Source organism: Glycine soja, chromosome 6 (genome assembly GCF_004193775.1).
Source record: "Glycine soja cultivar W05 chromosome 6, ASM419377v2, whole genome shotgun sequence".
NCBI classification, from domain to species: domain Eukaryota; kingdom Viridiplantae; phylum Streptophyta; class Magnoliopsida; order Fabales; family Fabaceae; genus Glycine; species Glycine soja.
Genome location: NC_041007.1, coordinates 42,965,727 through 42,981,529, shown reverse-complemented (window position 1 = coordinate 42,981,529; position 15,803 = coordinate 42,965,727). Strand labels below are relative to the sequence as shown.

The 15,803-nt window shown below is 34.3% G+C and overlaps 1 pseudogene; it reads right to left on the bottom strand.

Moving 5' to 3' along the window:
- Positions 1–12,475: 12,475 nt before the first annotated feature.
- Positions 12,476–15,325, bottom strand: LOC114417048 (annotated as a pseudogene).
- Positions 15,326–15,803: the final 478 nt, after the last annotated feature.

The following is a 15,803-nucleotide window of genomic DNA, read 5'->3' as shown; positions in this document are numbered from 1 at the left end:
TAATTTCGGTATACTTCATTGTCTCAATTGAGCAAGTATATACTTAGTTTTATGAATGTTAATTTATATTTGTTGATTATTACTTAGATAATATTGTAATTATAAATACGCAACTTTTCATATTAAAATCAATATTTATAATTAGAAAACTATTTTATATGTTACTAATAATCAATAAATATATTTATTGATTATTAGTAACATATAAAATAGTTTTCTAATTATAAATATTGATTTTAATATTGTATAATAATACTTATTGATTATTAGCAATATTGATAATGTCGTAATATTGATTTAATTTACCTAAAATTTATTTGCAGGTAATTCAACATTTAACATTGGTGCTGACGTCAGGAACGATGTAGAAATATGGAGTTTCTAAGATGATGCTGACGTCAGCACTGTCTTAGAAACTCCATATTTCTACATCGTTTCTAACGTCAGCACCGATGTAGAAACAGACATATTCTACATCGTTTACCAAGGGACGACCGACTTAGAAGATGTAATTTCTACATCGGTGGCCTGGATAGCACCAATGTAAAAATACGACCTTCAACAACGTGCGCAAATTTGGCAACGATGTAGATTAAACACTTTCTAAGTCGTTTTGAATCCATCAACGTCTTCAATAAATACTTTTCAAAGACGGTGGTGGGCTTAGGACCGATGTAGAAAACGTAGTATTTCTACAACGGTGAATTTTGGAACGATGTTGAAAGATAACACTAAAAACGACATCGTATTCTACATTGGTTGACCACCGATGTAGAATGTCATTTTTGACCGATGTAAAAAGCACGCTTTGTAGTAGTGAGGAAGAAGGTGAAGAAAAAGCGGGTTCAACAGTATCTTCAAAGGTAGAACGGCTTTGTGCCTAAGGATGCAACCATTTATTATTTTTTCAAAAGGTTTCATGCAGTTTGTTCATGTGAAAGATTTAGACTGATTGATAATAATTTCAGAATTCATGAATGTATAAAAGAATTTCAATTTTTAAAGATGCGACTTGTTACGAGCATCTTTTGGAAATTAGAGGGAGTCAATCATACTGAAAACATTTATTGGCAAGAGACTGCATATCCTTGACTTCCTCATGTATTATGTATAAGCATGTTCCTAAATCAGTTTATGTCCTGTTCTTAATGCATTTGATTTAATAATATGTAGTGTACTTAACGTTGACAAGCTTATGAATTCCTTTATAACTAATTACAGGATCTGCATGAGGCTGGAAACACTCTATCATTTGCCAGGAGTAATATATAGTGGTTCAATCACCAAAGCAAAGGGACCTTCAAGTTCTTTTTGGTTTGGTACTAACTCCCCTGACAAAGTTCTTTTTCTTCTTATTGCACCTATGGATAATGGATCTGGATTTTTTTTTTCATCCCATGTTCATTAATGGCAATAAATGTTCCCTTGATTGTGTCATGTTCTTGATGGGATGGGATCATACGTATCTTCTAATCTACATGTGTATGAGGTGCTTTTTGAAAATGAATGGAACTATGTGGAAGTTACATGTGCAAGTTTAAATTGTGAATATACAGAAAATTTTCTTATTTGTTCTAATTAATTCATTTTAGGCTTGTTTTAGTAATTTAATGTCTACCCAGGAAATCTAACTCAATTGGTTGATACATCTTGTTCCTTTCGTCTGCTTCAATTCACTTATGTTCTCTTGTTCCTTTTCCTCACATACAAGACTAAGATAATGCTTAGCTTAACTTTTGATATCTTTGCATTTTTTTTACCACATGGTTTTCTCAAATATTTAATTGATCAATAAGAAAAATGAGTTTTTTTTTTAATTGAGTATAATAATTGTTCAAAGAAGGTCGATCCTATTAGTTATACATTCCATACACTTATGTTCAATGAATCTATAACTTATTCTAAGGACATTAGAATCTATAATTCCCTCATACAGTTTGAAAATAAGTAGAACTAACCTTGATCTATGAAATACATAAGTTTTTCAATCTTCTTTGTCCCAATCTATCTCTTTTCTTCTTTTACTTTTCTCTCACGTTCCTGATGATAATTAGAGGAAAACGCTTATGGCAGAGATAGAATCTTTTTCCTTTTATTAACCAACTTCCATCAAGTTAGTTATAAGAAGTTTATTAACTTCCCATAAGTTTATTAGAAGTTTATTAACTTCTCATATTTGCTAATAAGTCCCTTTATTTTATTAAATAAAGTTTAGGCCCTTAATTCACATGAATCACATTATTCTAACATTCTCTCACTTGACTCTTGTGATGCCATAACACTTCATGATTTAATAATTACATAAATCATAACGCACATTAAAATACTTTAAATAAATTGGCTTCATCATTAATCATAATTAAAGATGGAAAATAATGAGTCATGGAGGTTACATGTCAATTAATCAACATATTATCTTCCCTGTACTACTATATTATCCTTCTCTTTAATATGACTGTAAAATCACAAGTTCATAATGGGTCCAAACAAAAGTCATTCTTTCATTAACAAAAACATAATATATTTTCTACATCATAATTTGCATGCATATACACATAAAGTAGAAAACATAAATTTCATAAACTTACACAATAATGAGCTCAAAGTGTCAAATAGACTTTATTAATAATAATAACATTCAATATTCACTAGCAGACATAATGTCTATATTTACTACATGGCCAGTAAATACTTTGGGCGGTATAAAGGGTCAGCAATCATTAGATTAGTGCTAATATGTTCTATTGACACTCTATGTTTCTAAAGTTCTTCTTTAACGACAAAGCATTTCAATTCCATATGCTTAGCACCTTTAGCATATCTGTCATTTTTTTTATAGAAAAGAAGACAACTACGGTATTATCAAAACAAATTTTCAGCGGCTTGGAAATACTATCAACTACTCCAAGTCTTGAAATACTATCAACTGTAGCCTTAAAGCATGCCACAAATTCAGCCTCCATGTTTGAATCTGTATATCCAATCACCTCAAGATGACTGAATCTCCTATAAGTAAGCATGTTATCCTTTTTTCCTTGCAAGTACCTTAAGAATTTCTTTGCAGCTTTCCAATGATCCAATCCTGGATTACTTTGGTATCTACCAAGCATACCAACTACAAAGATAATATCTGGCCTTGTGCATGTTTGACCATATATCAGACTCCCAACAGCAAATGCATAAGGAATATTTTCCATCTATTTTCGTTCCATATCATTCTTTGGACATTGCATAAGACTAAATTTGTCTCCTTTCTGTGTTGGAATGGGAGATGCTGAACATTTATCCATTATGAATCTCTCTAAAACTTTATTAATATATGATTTCTGAGACAAGCCTAACAATTCTTGTGATCTATCATGGAATATTTCAATTCCTATCACATAGTCTGCCTCACCTATATCTTTCATTTCAAAGTTGTTAGAGAGAAACTTCTTAGTCTCACTTAATAGACCAAGATCATTAGTAGCAAGCAAGGTGTCATCAACATACAAAATAAGAAGTATAAATTTGCTCCCACTGACCTTCAGATATATACACCGATCAGCAGTGTTATCCTTAAATCCAAAGGACGTAATAGTATCATTGAAATTAAGATACCTGTTAGTCGCCATCTACGACTAACTTTTGTATAGAAAAGTTTTCCAAAATGTATATATTTTCCCCAATTTATGGTTCTTTTTGTAGGATTGTAAATATTTTCTTGTTTAGTTTAATCTTTGCTCGATAGATACTTTCCGCATGAAATTAATGTAAATCTCACTTCAATTTCAGATAAAAAGGAGAATAATGGGAAGGTGTAGTAGTTGTTGTCTCGCTAAGCCTAGACCATGCGCTTAGCGAGTATCATCTGCCACGCAAGCACGCGCTCAGCGCATCATCGGCTCACCCAGCGAGTCATCTGTCTATTCTGGCGCTTAGAGCGCTTGGCTCACTGAGCCAAAATTCACTTACTCGCGCTAAGCGCTTTCGAGGTCAGAAAGTCCTTTTTAAGCCTGAAATGAGATCAGAGTGGAGAGCTTGGCGGATAGAGTGCGAAGAACAGAGAACAAAGGCGCAAAACAAAGCAAGGAAGCAAAAACCTTAGCTTTTGGGAGGATCTTAGGTTTAGGAGTGATTTCTAGGTTTCTAGAGGTGGAGGAGACATCCCCACCACCTCTGAAAACCCTCTTTCTGCTTGTGAAAGGTGATGCCTTGTGATGGAAGGCTAAACCCCTTTGTTGGGAAATTCTGCTGTGTATTTGATGTAAATTCTTACCCTATCTATTTGAAGTTGTTTTTATGTGTTCAATGTTTCTATTTGTTCTTAATCACTGCATGCTTGTGGCTTGATCACCCATTTGTATGTAAAGTTAGGAGCTTTAGCATTGGAAAATGTACTACATCCTTAGAAATGGATAGAATGGGCCAGGTTATCGTATGTCTGGACACGGAGTGCGGTAATTTAGTTTTATTATGTTGTGAGCCTAATGTTGTTCGGTTAAGCTAAGTTCGACGAGACATCCGAGAATGAGGTTTAATTAGAATTAGTCCTTGCATGCGAGACATCGATGTTTGGGAGTGTTGTCCCCAGCATAGAACGCATGAACATCTTTAAATAGAGAAAAGCCCTTAATTGCATCAAGTAACTCAGTAGGAGGACCCAACGCTTTTAATTATCTATTTTAACACCCACTTGCTCATATTTGTTGTAATTAATCATTAGAATAGAATACACTCTTGCTTTGATTCATGATTATTGATTCTTTGTACAAATGCCTGTTTATTGAATGAAATTTCACCAAATGAAACTAATTCCCTGAGTTTGATACTCGATTCTTACCGTTTTATTATTACTTGCACGACTCGGTACACTTACCGGTTAGATTTCGCATCCAAAATAACAAGTAGTACAGGGATCCGAACAAGTTTTTGGTGCCATTGCCAGGGAGGTGAGGCCTCCGCAGCCCATGAGCCTCAGCCGGAGCCAAAGGCAGTTGCTCAGGAGGCTGATCCAGATGCTTATCCAGAGGCCACACCAGATATTCCAAAGGGTGATCCGGAGACCGATCTAGCTGCTCAGGAAAACACTATAGAGGCTACTCCAAAGATGACTCTACAGGCATCACCGGTGACTACACATGGGCTAGAGTTGTCTTCTCCGCAGGCATCACCGGTGGCTGCACATGTGCTGGAGCTGTCTGAGGAGGAGGATGAGGCCACATATATGGATTATGCAGCAGCCCAGGATGACCCCTCTCCAGGACCACAGGACCCATGACATGACTTTTATTCTATTTTCCTATCTCTTGAACACTTTTATTATTATTCTGCTTTTAGCACATTTTATAATTTGGGTTTATATTTCTGTTTCAGTTTTTAATTTCCATTTTTAGTTTGCATGTTTAGCTTGTTTTAAAGCTTGTCGAACATTTTACATTTCCATATTTATGCAGTGGTTTGGTTATTTGATTTTAAAAATTCTGTGTTTGTTGAATGGTTTGAAATTATCAATTGCATGAATTGAGTGAAGTGTAATGCGTAGATCATATGCTTTGAATGAGCATGCAACGATTAGAAGAGAAAAAACATGGATTGGGATCATGACTAGAAATGTTAGTTAGTTTGACAGATTGATTGTGAAGGTGCTCATTAGCCACAACCCGGTGAGTGTGTGATCTTTAATTGTGAGAGAACGACTAGTATTGAGTAATGATTTTTGCATGAATATTTGATTATGGAATGAATGCATGAATGTGAAGAGGATGAAGGCCATGATTGATTGAAACTGCCACTTAGCCAAAAAGCTTACCTTGTGAATGAAATGATATATCCTTTGCACCCATGATTAAGCTAAAAATCTGATTGCTTGATTTGAACCTTGAGCCTATGAAATTATATCTCTACCTACCTTGTCTTAGGTTGTAGGAGAGCATTATGGTTCAAAGCAAATTTGTCTCAAATTTGGGAGAGTTTATTGGGTGACAGCTTCTAATGGTAAGAAGATGACAACACACACAATAAAGTAAAAAGCTGCTGTTAAAAAAAACTGTAAGTATAAAAAATAAAACTGAGTGTGTGTTGTTATCTAATAAAGCTAAGTGCTGAAAGGCAAGTAATTGAAGCTGGAAATAATAATGAAAAGAGTTCATCTATGGATGAATGCTCTCCTATAACTTAAGCTTTTGCATCTTAGAAAAACCATAATTTGTTTGTAGCCCGACCTCATTACAAGCTTAGAAAAGTCCTTCAGATTCAGTTTGTGTGTTTATGACTATATGGCAAGAGATGAATTGCAAAGATTGAGACTTGTGTTGGTTGTTGATTGATGAATAACCAAAACACTTGTGCTTGAGTGAAACAGTGACCGTGAGACATTGGTTGATGATCCTTCCTTGATATCTGTCTTACTTATTAGCTTATTTTAGTTGTGTTGCTTAATAATCATGTTCACATCTTTTAAGAGCTGCATGCCTTGTGAGAAGCTGTTGATTGAAACATTGAATGCCACTCATGTCATGTGATTGAATTCTTTGAAACAAACACCTTTGTGAATAACCACTATGATTTAATCACTTGAGGACAAGTGAATTGTTCTTTCTTTGCTTGAGGACAAGCAAAACTGTAAATTTGGGAGAGTTTGTTAGTCGTCATCTACGACTAACTTTTGTATAGAAAAGTTTTCCAAAATGTACTTTCCCCAATTTATGGTTCTTTTTGTAGGACTGTAAATATTTTCTTGTTTAGTATAATTTTTGCTCAGAAGATACTTTCCGCAAGGAATTAATGTAAATCTCACTTCAATTTCAGGTAAAAAGGAGAATAATTAGAAGGTGCAACAAATGTTGTCTCGCTAAGCTTGGACCATGTGCTTAGCGAGTATCATCCGCTAAGCGAGACATTAGCTTGCTTAGTGAGTAAGAGGAATCTTGAAGAGAATCTGCCATGCAAGCATGCGCTCAAAACGTCATCAGCTCGCCCAGCGAGTCATCTGTCTCTTTTGGCGCTTAGCGCGCCTGGCTCGCTGAGCCAAAATTCACTTACTTGCGCTAAGCGCAAAAATGGCGTTAAGCATGCCTTTGAGGTTAGAAAGCCCTTTTTAAGCCTGAAATGAGATCAGAGTGGAGAGCTTGGCGGATAGAGTGCAAAAAACAGAGAACAAAGGCGCAAAACAAAGCAAGGATGCAAAAACCTTAGCTTTTGGGAGAATCTTAGGTTTAGGAGTGATTTCTAGGTTTCTAGAGGTAGAGGAGACATCCCCACCACTGTGTAATATGTTATTTCCTCTGAAAACCCTCTTCCTGCTTGTGAAAGGTGTTGCCTTGTGATGGAAGGCTAAACCCCTTTGTTGGGGAATTCTACTGGGTATTTGATGTAAATTCTTATCCTATCTATTTGAAGTTATTTTTATGTGTTCAATGTTTCTATCTGTGCTTAATTACTGCATGCTTGTGGCTTGATCACCTATTTGTATGTAAAGTTAGGATCTTTAACATTGAAAAATGTATTGCATCTTTAGAACTGGATAGAATGAGCTAGGTTATCGTATGTCTAGACACGGAGTGCGGTAATTTAGTTTTATTATGTTGTGACCTTAATTTTGTTTGGTTAAGGTTAGTTCGACGAGACATCCTAGAACGAGGTTTAATTAGAATTAGTCCTTGCATGCAAGACATCGATGTTTGGGAATGTTGTCCCCAGCATAGAACGCATGAACATCTTTAAATAGAGAAAAGCCCTTAATTGCATCAAGTAACTCAGTAGGAGGACCCAACGCTTTTAATTATCTATTTTAACACCCACTTGCTCATATTTGTTGTAATTAATCATTAGAATAGAATACACTCTTGCTTTGATTCATGATTATTGATTCTTTGTACAAATGCCTGTTTATTGAATGAAATTTCACCAAATGAAACTAATTCCCTGAGTTTGATACTCGATTCTTACCGTTTTATTATTACTTGCACGACTCGGTACACTTACCGGTTAGATTTCGCATCCAAAATAACAAGTAGTACAGGGATCCAAACAATACCATTGTCGGAAAGCCTGTTTAAGTCTATATATTGATTTCTTAAGTTTTGCTGCAATATTTGTCATCTCAATGACATGTTCATGTATAATACGACAACCATCAAACTTCATGGTGGTTAAAGTACTCATTAATGTCTCAGCAACAGACTTATTAGCAGTTTGGGAGCACTCTTCCATAGATTTCATAAATTCTTTTGCACTTTCAGTCTGGGGAAGAGCAGACTTAATGTTATTAGCTATGTTCATGTGCATAAGCATCAAACAAATTTTGTTTGACTTTTCCCAGGCCTTATAATGGGTTTTCTCTTCATTGCTGCTAGCATCAGGTTTTTTCAACTTGAAGAGCCAAATCAAGATCCAACACACCTAAGTTAAATTGGACTTGTTTGCTTCAATCAAAGAAATTTAACCCATTAAAAACCGGAACAAACATACCAAGAGGATGCAAAGATACAGGAAGGGATATTGAAATTAACACATGCTTAACATTGATACTTTGAGTCATAAATACAATACAAATTCAAACAACAAACAAACATTCTATGTATACTAATGTTCTCATTTGGGTGATACATTAATACACACAAAAAAAAACATACTGATGCTAATAATTTTAACATTATTTGGTAAGGCATATGCACTAATTAGAAATACTATTATCTTTGGATATATAAATAAAACTAATAATGCATACATACTACCAACAATCATATCCATAAATTATAAGAACAACTAATCAACCTTTGGGTGATCCATAAATGTCTTATAATAATGAACTTCAATTAACCCATAAACCAATAATGTATAATTTAGCATCCATTCTATGAGTAATTGAAATAAAATTTTCACTAATTTGGAATTAAACAAAACATAAAGATTTGACCACTTTGGTGATTGCATATCTATCATACATTTAATCCAAATTACTTGATCCAATTTTGAATTGAAATTAGCGTAAGAAAGAGATATTGAATTTCAATTCAAGACATTCAAAAATTGGATTCAGGGCATTTCAAACTCGAAAACAATTATAATATGCACAACGGAAAACAAAATGGTTTGAATAATTTTTGAATTGGAATCAGATTGATTCAGTGTGTGGAAGAAACATCATTCATGGAGAATCATAAATTCAATAACTTATGGCTCTAATACCACATGTTAGTTATAGATTCCATACATTTATGTTCAATGAATCCATAACATATTGTAAGGATATTATAATCTATGATTCCCTCGTACAGTTTGAAAATAAGTAGAACTTACCTTGATCCATGAAAGACATAAGTCCTTCAATCTTCTTTGTCCCAATCTATCTCTTTCCTTCTTTTATTTTCCTCTCGTGTTCTTGATGATAATTAGAGGAAAACGCTTATGGCAGAGATGGAACCCTTTGCCTTTTATTAACCAAGTTCCATCAAGTTAGTTATTAGAAGTTTATTAACTTCGCATAAGTTTATTAGAAGTTTATTAACTTCCCGTATTTGCCAGTAAGTCCCTTTATTTTATTAAATCAAGTTTAGGTTCACATGAGTCATATTATTCTAACAGATCCATCATAGGGTTATGCATTTTCCCTGGTCTTATCGGGCATGGTTCTTGATCTCGAAACTCGTTCAACACAAAGAAATGTTGTGGAATCATGTATATTAATATTTGGTCTGTTCTAATATAAACTCCAAATCATTCATTTTAATCCAACAATATTAATGGTAGTGGTTGTCGGTGACTTTGTCCATGGTAGTGTAAAAAAAAAAAAACGTGTTCGTGAAAATGTTGCAACTAAAACTGGTAGTTGCTGAATAAGATGGATGGATTTGGAAACATGGGGATATGAGAGATGACTAGCAGAGAAAAACACTTATTTTTATTTTTTCAAAAATAAAATAAAATAAAATACTGCCATACCCCTAAATTGAATTAATTAAAACAAATGAGAAAGTTTGATGTAAAATCTGGAAGAAAAAAATCTTGAAGGAAAAATTGACATCTTTATTTCAAGTGTCAATTTTGGCTAAGCGCGCGTTGGAGGCTTAGCACTCACTCTAGGCTTAACCTACACTCCAGGCTTAGCGCGTTACATGCTAAGCACGCATAAGGCCCACGAAAAAGCCCAAAGGCGCGTTTAGCGTGAATGCCTGCACTAAGTGCGAAGTAAGTAAGCTACCTATATAAGGAGGAGAGAGAAAACAGAAGGAAAATACACACCGTCTCACAACCCTCTCTCTTTCGACATTCTCCTTTTTTCTTGTTGTTAGTCATCCATGACGTGTAAAGCCTCTCATGGTTATGAGAGACTAAACCCCTTTTGTTGGGAGCTAGAAGCTTTAATGCAATTTTGTTTCAATTATTCTTTTCTATTAGTATGGTCTGATCACCCATATAATGTTTAGAGGGTAATGTATTGAAAAATGATTATTTTCTAAAGGATTGGCAAAGGGTATCTTAATAAATTCATTACTATAAATAGATTGACATTTATTTTGCTAAAGAATTTTTGCATCTCTTATCTTAATGCGGTTTGTTATTTTATCTCTGCAAAGAAATTTGAGAGAAAAAGATAAATAAACTAGGCCCTTCATGCGGGAAACCAAATATAGGATGCCGGTGGAAACAAGGATTTCATAAAATAGAGAAAATCAATTATATTATATTATAAGTAGTTTTGATATATTAAGCCCCAACATAATTGCAATTAGATCCTATCTTCATCTTATCTTTTATTTTTTTTTTATTTTATATTTCTATATCTTCTATTTTCTTTTATTTTTATCATCTTTTAATTTAAATATTTTATCTTCTATTTTTATCTTTAAATATTTTATTTTTCTTTTAAATCTTTATCTTATCTCATATCTTTCTTTATCTATTATTTTATTTCCTTATCTCTTGCTTTTAAATTGGATTTGAATTAATCTATCACTGGACTTAACTTCTGATTACTTTACTACTTGTTATAAAATTGGTACATGTCAATCGGTTAACAATTAACACTAGTTTAAATAATTTACTTATTTACCCACGCATCATGTGGGATCCATACCTAGTTTTTTAATAATACCATGAGATCAAGCAGAAAATAGGTAGACAACCAAAGAAGGTACCTAATCTAGTGGCTGATGCCATGCACACAAGTGAAAAATCAGAATCTGACTCGCTAAAATTCAATAAACACAACCTCATTGACAAAGAAGATATTCTGTTAAGAAGGGATTATCTGATGATGATTATAACTTTGAAGAATTAGATAGTGAGACAGCAAATGATGAGCAAAGTCAGCAAACTCCTCTAGTGTCTGTGGTCTCTCCTTCCTAAGCCATTTACTGTAAGGTTCAAAATATCCACACAAACTATTGCTAATTATTCCATTGCAGCCAAAACTTGTCTGTTCTCTTTAACTAGAGATTTTTGTATTGCCAAATGTTATGACAATGGATTGAATAAATGCACGAACATTCATTCATTATTTTTATACAAATACAAGACTTCATGCAAAATGGATAAAATAATTAGGGATTTTAATTCTTTCTGCCATAGAATTCCAGTTACTTACCTTACATTTTTGCTTTACAATGCTCAGAAGAAATTAAGAAAAAGAAAAGTTCACATGCAACTCACCAGCTTCTTGTGTCAATATTTTTCTAAATGGAAATCTCAAATTCCTAATTTGTAGAAAAAGGAATATTGTCTGCCAACAAAAAACACAAACTAAATCAAGATTATTACAGAAAAATTAAAGCATTGTTTTCCTTTATTCGAAGTTGAAGCCACCAGAATTGTAGAAAGCAACCCCCTAGAAGACCTATTCAAACCAAAAAGGAATTATTCTCAAAACCAAGAGGAAAATATTAAACCATGGAAATCCCAGCACAAATTCTTCCCAAAAGTTCATTAACGGCAACAACCAGCACTCAATATTTAAAGTTTATTCATAAAACCATGTTGAATCGTGAACTAAGGTTAAATTCTCACAATATTCAAATGAAAATTCTTTCAAATTTGAGAAACCTGATGCATCAGGTATCCAAAACCCTTAGATAGTTAGATTCATCAACTTCTGCAAAGAAAAAAAGATGGAAAAATTAAAGAAGAACTGAATGAATAATACTGCTGTGAATTTATTAATTTACAAGGAAAATGTATTCTTTAAACTTGCCTTCGATATGCCACCACACCCCAATGACGGGATGGAACTATTCCAACTCGCGTTTGGGAAGATTTGTTGTATCAAAATCAGATGGTAAACAATGGGAAGGATGTCTGTGCCATTCAAATATTCTCAAACTTTCTAGTGGATAATTCGGACCTTGGAATTAAATATCGTTTCTGATAATAAGTGCTTTAAGGTTTTCCATATCGTTGAAGGCATTCCATTCTATTGATGTTTCTTGTTTGTCAGATATGGGGAAATCCAGACGAATGATTTTAACTTCACTGGTCCCCTGTTAATGCAAAAGACACAAATCAACCACAATACATGTTAAACGTTTGTAAGATATATCCATGATAAATCAAGATAAGAAGCTAAATCATTCATGAGTCTCACTCACCGGGTTGTCTTCTAAGACTAGAATTATATCTTCTAGTAACCATAATCTCCTCCGCTTGCCTATCTCTTTCGGTGATTTCTGCCTGTCAATCTCTTTACCCATGTTTTCAATCAGGTCATGGAATGTAACTCTATCGTTGTCACTAATCTGCATGAGAGACTTGTCAACAAGCACCTCAATATGGTATTTCATGCAGTTATCATAGAGACTGTGAAGTATATCTTCAATCTCTGTTCGTTTATGGCCTTTCACGCAACAAGTAATGTCAAGAAAAACACTTTTTTCTTCTTCCTCCAAAGCATCAAAGCTTACCTTAAGTATCTTGAAGATTTCCTGATTGGGAATTCTTTGATATTGTTTGATAGCTGATTCCCATACTTTAATACTTTTTCCAAACAGGTTCGAACCTATCACTTCCAAAGCCAATGGAAGGCCAGAAGTCCAAGTTACTACATCATTCAAGACCTGCTTGTAACTTTGATCAACTTCATCATATGTTTTAAAAGCTTTCCATTTAAGCAATTGAATAGCATCATCCATATCCAATTCTTTCACCTCATGTGTTATTTTGACCCCATAAGATGTTAGGAGTTGTTTGTCCCGAGTGGTGATGATCAGAACCACTCTGGTGCCAGACTTAGACTCCCAATCAGAATTTCCAACAATTGCCTGTAATTGCTTGTGCTCATCAACATCATCTCTGTTCGTTTATGGCCTTTCACGCAACAAGTAATGTCAAGAAAAACACTTTTTTCTTCTTCCTCCAAAGCATCAAAGCTTACCTTAAGTATCTTGAAGATTTCCTGATTGGGAATTCTTTGATATTGTTTGATAGCTGATTCCCATACTTTAATACTTTTTCCAAACAGGTTCGAACCTATCACTTCCAAAGCCAATGGAAGGCCAGAAGTCCAAGTTACTACATCATTCAAGACCTGCTTGTAACTTTGATCAACTTCATCATATGTTTTAAAAGCTTTCCATTTAAGCAATTGAATAGCATCATCCATATCCAATTCTTTCACCTCATGTGTTATTTTGACCCCATAAGATGTTAGGAGTTGTTTGTCCCGAGTGGTGATGATCAGAACCACTCTGGTGCCAGACTTAGACTCCCAATCAGAATTTCCAACAATTGCCTGTAATTGCTTGTGCTCATCAACATCATCTCTGTTCGTTTATGGCCTTTCACGCAACAAGTAATGTCAAGAAAAACACTTTTTTCTTCTTCCTCCAAAGCATCAAAGCTTACCTTAAGTATCTTGAAGATTTCCTGATTGGGAATTCTTTGATATTGTTTGATAGCTGATTCCCATACTTTAATACTTTTTCCAAACAGGTTCGAACCTATCACTTCCAAAGCCAATGGAAGGCCAGAAGTCCAAGTTACTACATCATTCAAGACCTGCTTGTAACTTTGATCAACTTCATCATATGTTTTAAAAGCTTTCCATTTAAGCAATTGAATAGCATCATCCATATCCAATTCTTTCACCTCATGTGTTATTTTGACCCCATAAGATGTTAGGAGTTGTTTGTCCCGAGTGGTGATGATCAGAACCACTCTGGTGCCAGACTTAGACTCCCAATCAGAATTTCCAACAATTGCCTGTAATTGCTTGTGCTCATCAACATCATCTAGAACTAAGAGAACCTTCTTTCCTCTGAGCTTATTTTTTATCATCAAAGTTCCTTGTTGCTCACTTGCTAAGTTGATGTCCTTTTAAGTATTTGTGAAAGAAGGATGCTTTGTATGTGTTTTAACCCTCGTCTGTTTGATTCTTCTCTCACGTTTTGTATGAAACACGAATCATCAAAATCATCCGTATGCAAATTATAAACTGCTCGAGCAAGTGTTGATTTTCCTACCCCGCCCATTCCGTGGATCCCTATCATGGAGATAGCATTACTAGATTCAGCCTTCACAAACATCCTTATTGTTGGCACTTGTGAGTTTATTAACAATCTTCCCAATAAACATGTATTCGTATTCAGCTCTGTTTCAAACAAGAAATTATAGTTGTAGTGAAGTTAAACTAAAACTCTTGTATCCATATCTTGTCAAGGTTAATAAACATTTATTTTCTCTTTTAATTTTAACAAAATTATAAAGCTAAAGCTAGGTAAGGAGGGATACCCATCTTTGAAAGGAAACCCAGCCAAATATGTTACTTCGTGCAGAGCCGTCCTCCATTTCTCCATGTTAGGATGGAACTTTTCCTCAAGCCTAGTCAATCCTTTTGCATAACTTCCCCGCTGGTGTCTTACATCAGAAGGATCCACCTTATAAAAGACAGGAATAACCAACTGAGTATTCTCGCAGTAGCAGCCAAGGATGGTTTCAAGTTCATCTAAGCAAAATGAGGAAGAAGCATAGTCTTTAGATAACACAGTGATGGCAATCCTCGACCCTTTAATTGCCTCCTTTAGTTTTGTTGTTATTTTTTCTCCTCTCTTAAGGTCCTCTTCATCCATGAAAGCACGGATTCCCTTGTCACAAAGAGCTTTGTAGAGATTCCCGGTAAATCCATGACGTGTGTCTTCCCCTCTGAAGTTAATGAACACATCGTATCTGGATGCACCGGAACATGTTTTAGCCATTAGAAGAAAAAAGTTTAGTATTATTATGCCGGAATGTAGGTTGGTCTGTTGGAATATAGAATCAAACTTCATACACTAAAACTAATTAAAGAGGTAAGTATAGTACCATGATAATTTTTTCCTAAGTCAGATGTCAAGGTCAAGGAGTGTCTCTTAAGTTAATGGGTTAGACATCAATCTCATTCGTGATTTATAATTATCAATGTGCCAATAAAATTTTATATAAGATGGAAATAAAATTCGAATTATGTGTTGTTGTACAAAATTATCATCACTTAATCCCAACCCTCCTTTCATGACATTAATTTTACGCGGGACATATATAGACCAATTATTAAATACATATCATCCAAACAGTGATTACGCGGACATAACAAACCAACTTGCATAATAAAAAAATAAAAAAAAAACCAACTTGATCAGCCTTATTATGCAAAAGGGGGAATATCTGGCTTTCTTTTAGTCAGCGGTCAAAGTCATTCACTGTATCACCGAGGTACAAAGTCTTCACAATTTCATTTGACATGTCTAAAATAATCGTAGTACTACTTTATAGCAATTCCATTTATATATCACAAAAGCAAGAAATTAAGATGTTATATAATAATCCGTTCACTTCATCTCACCAAAACACGT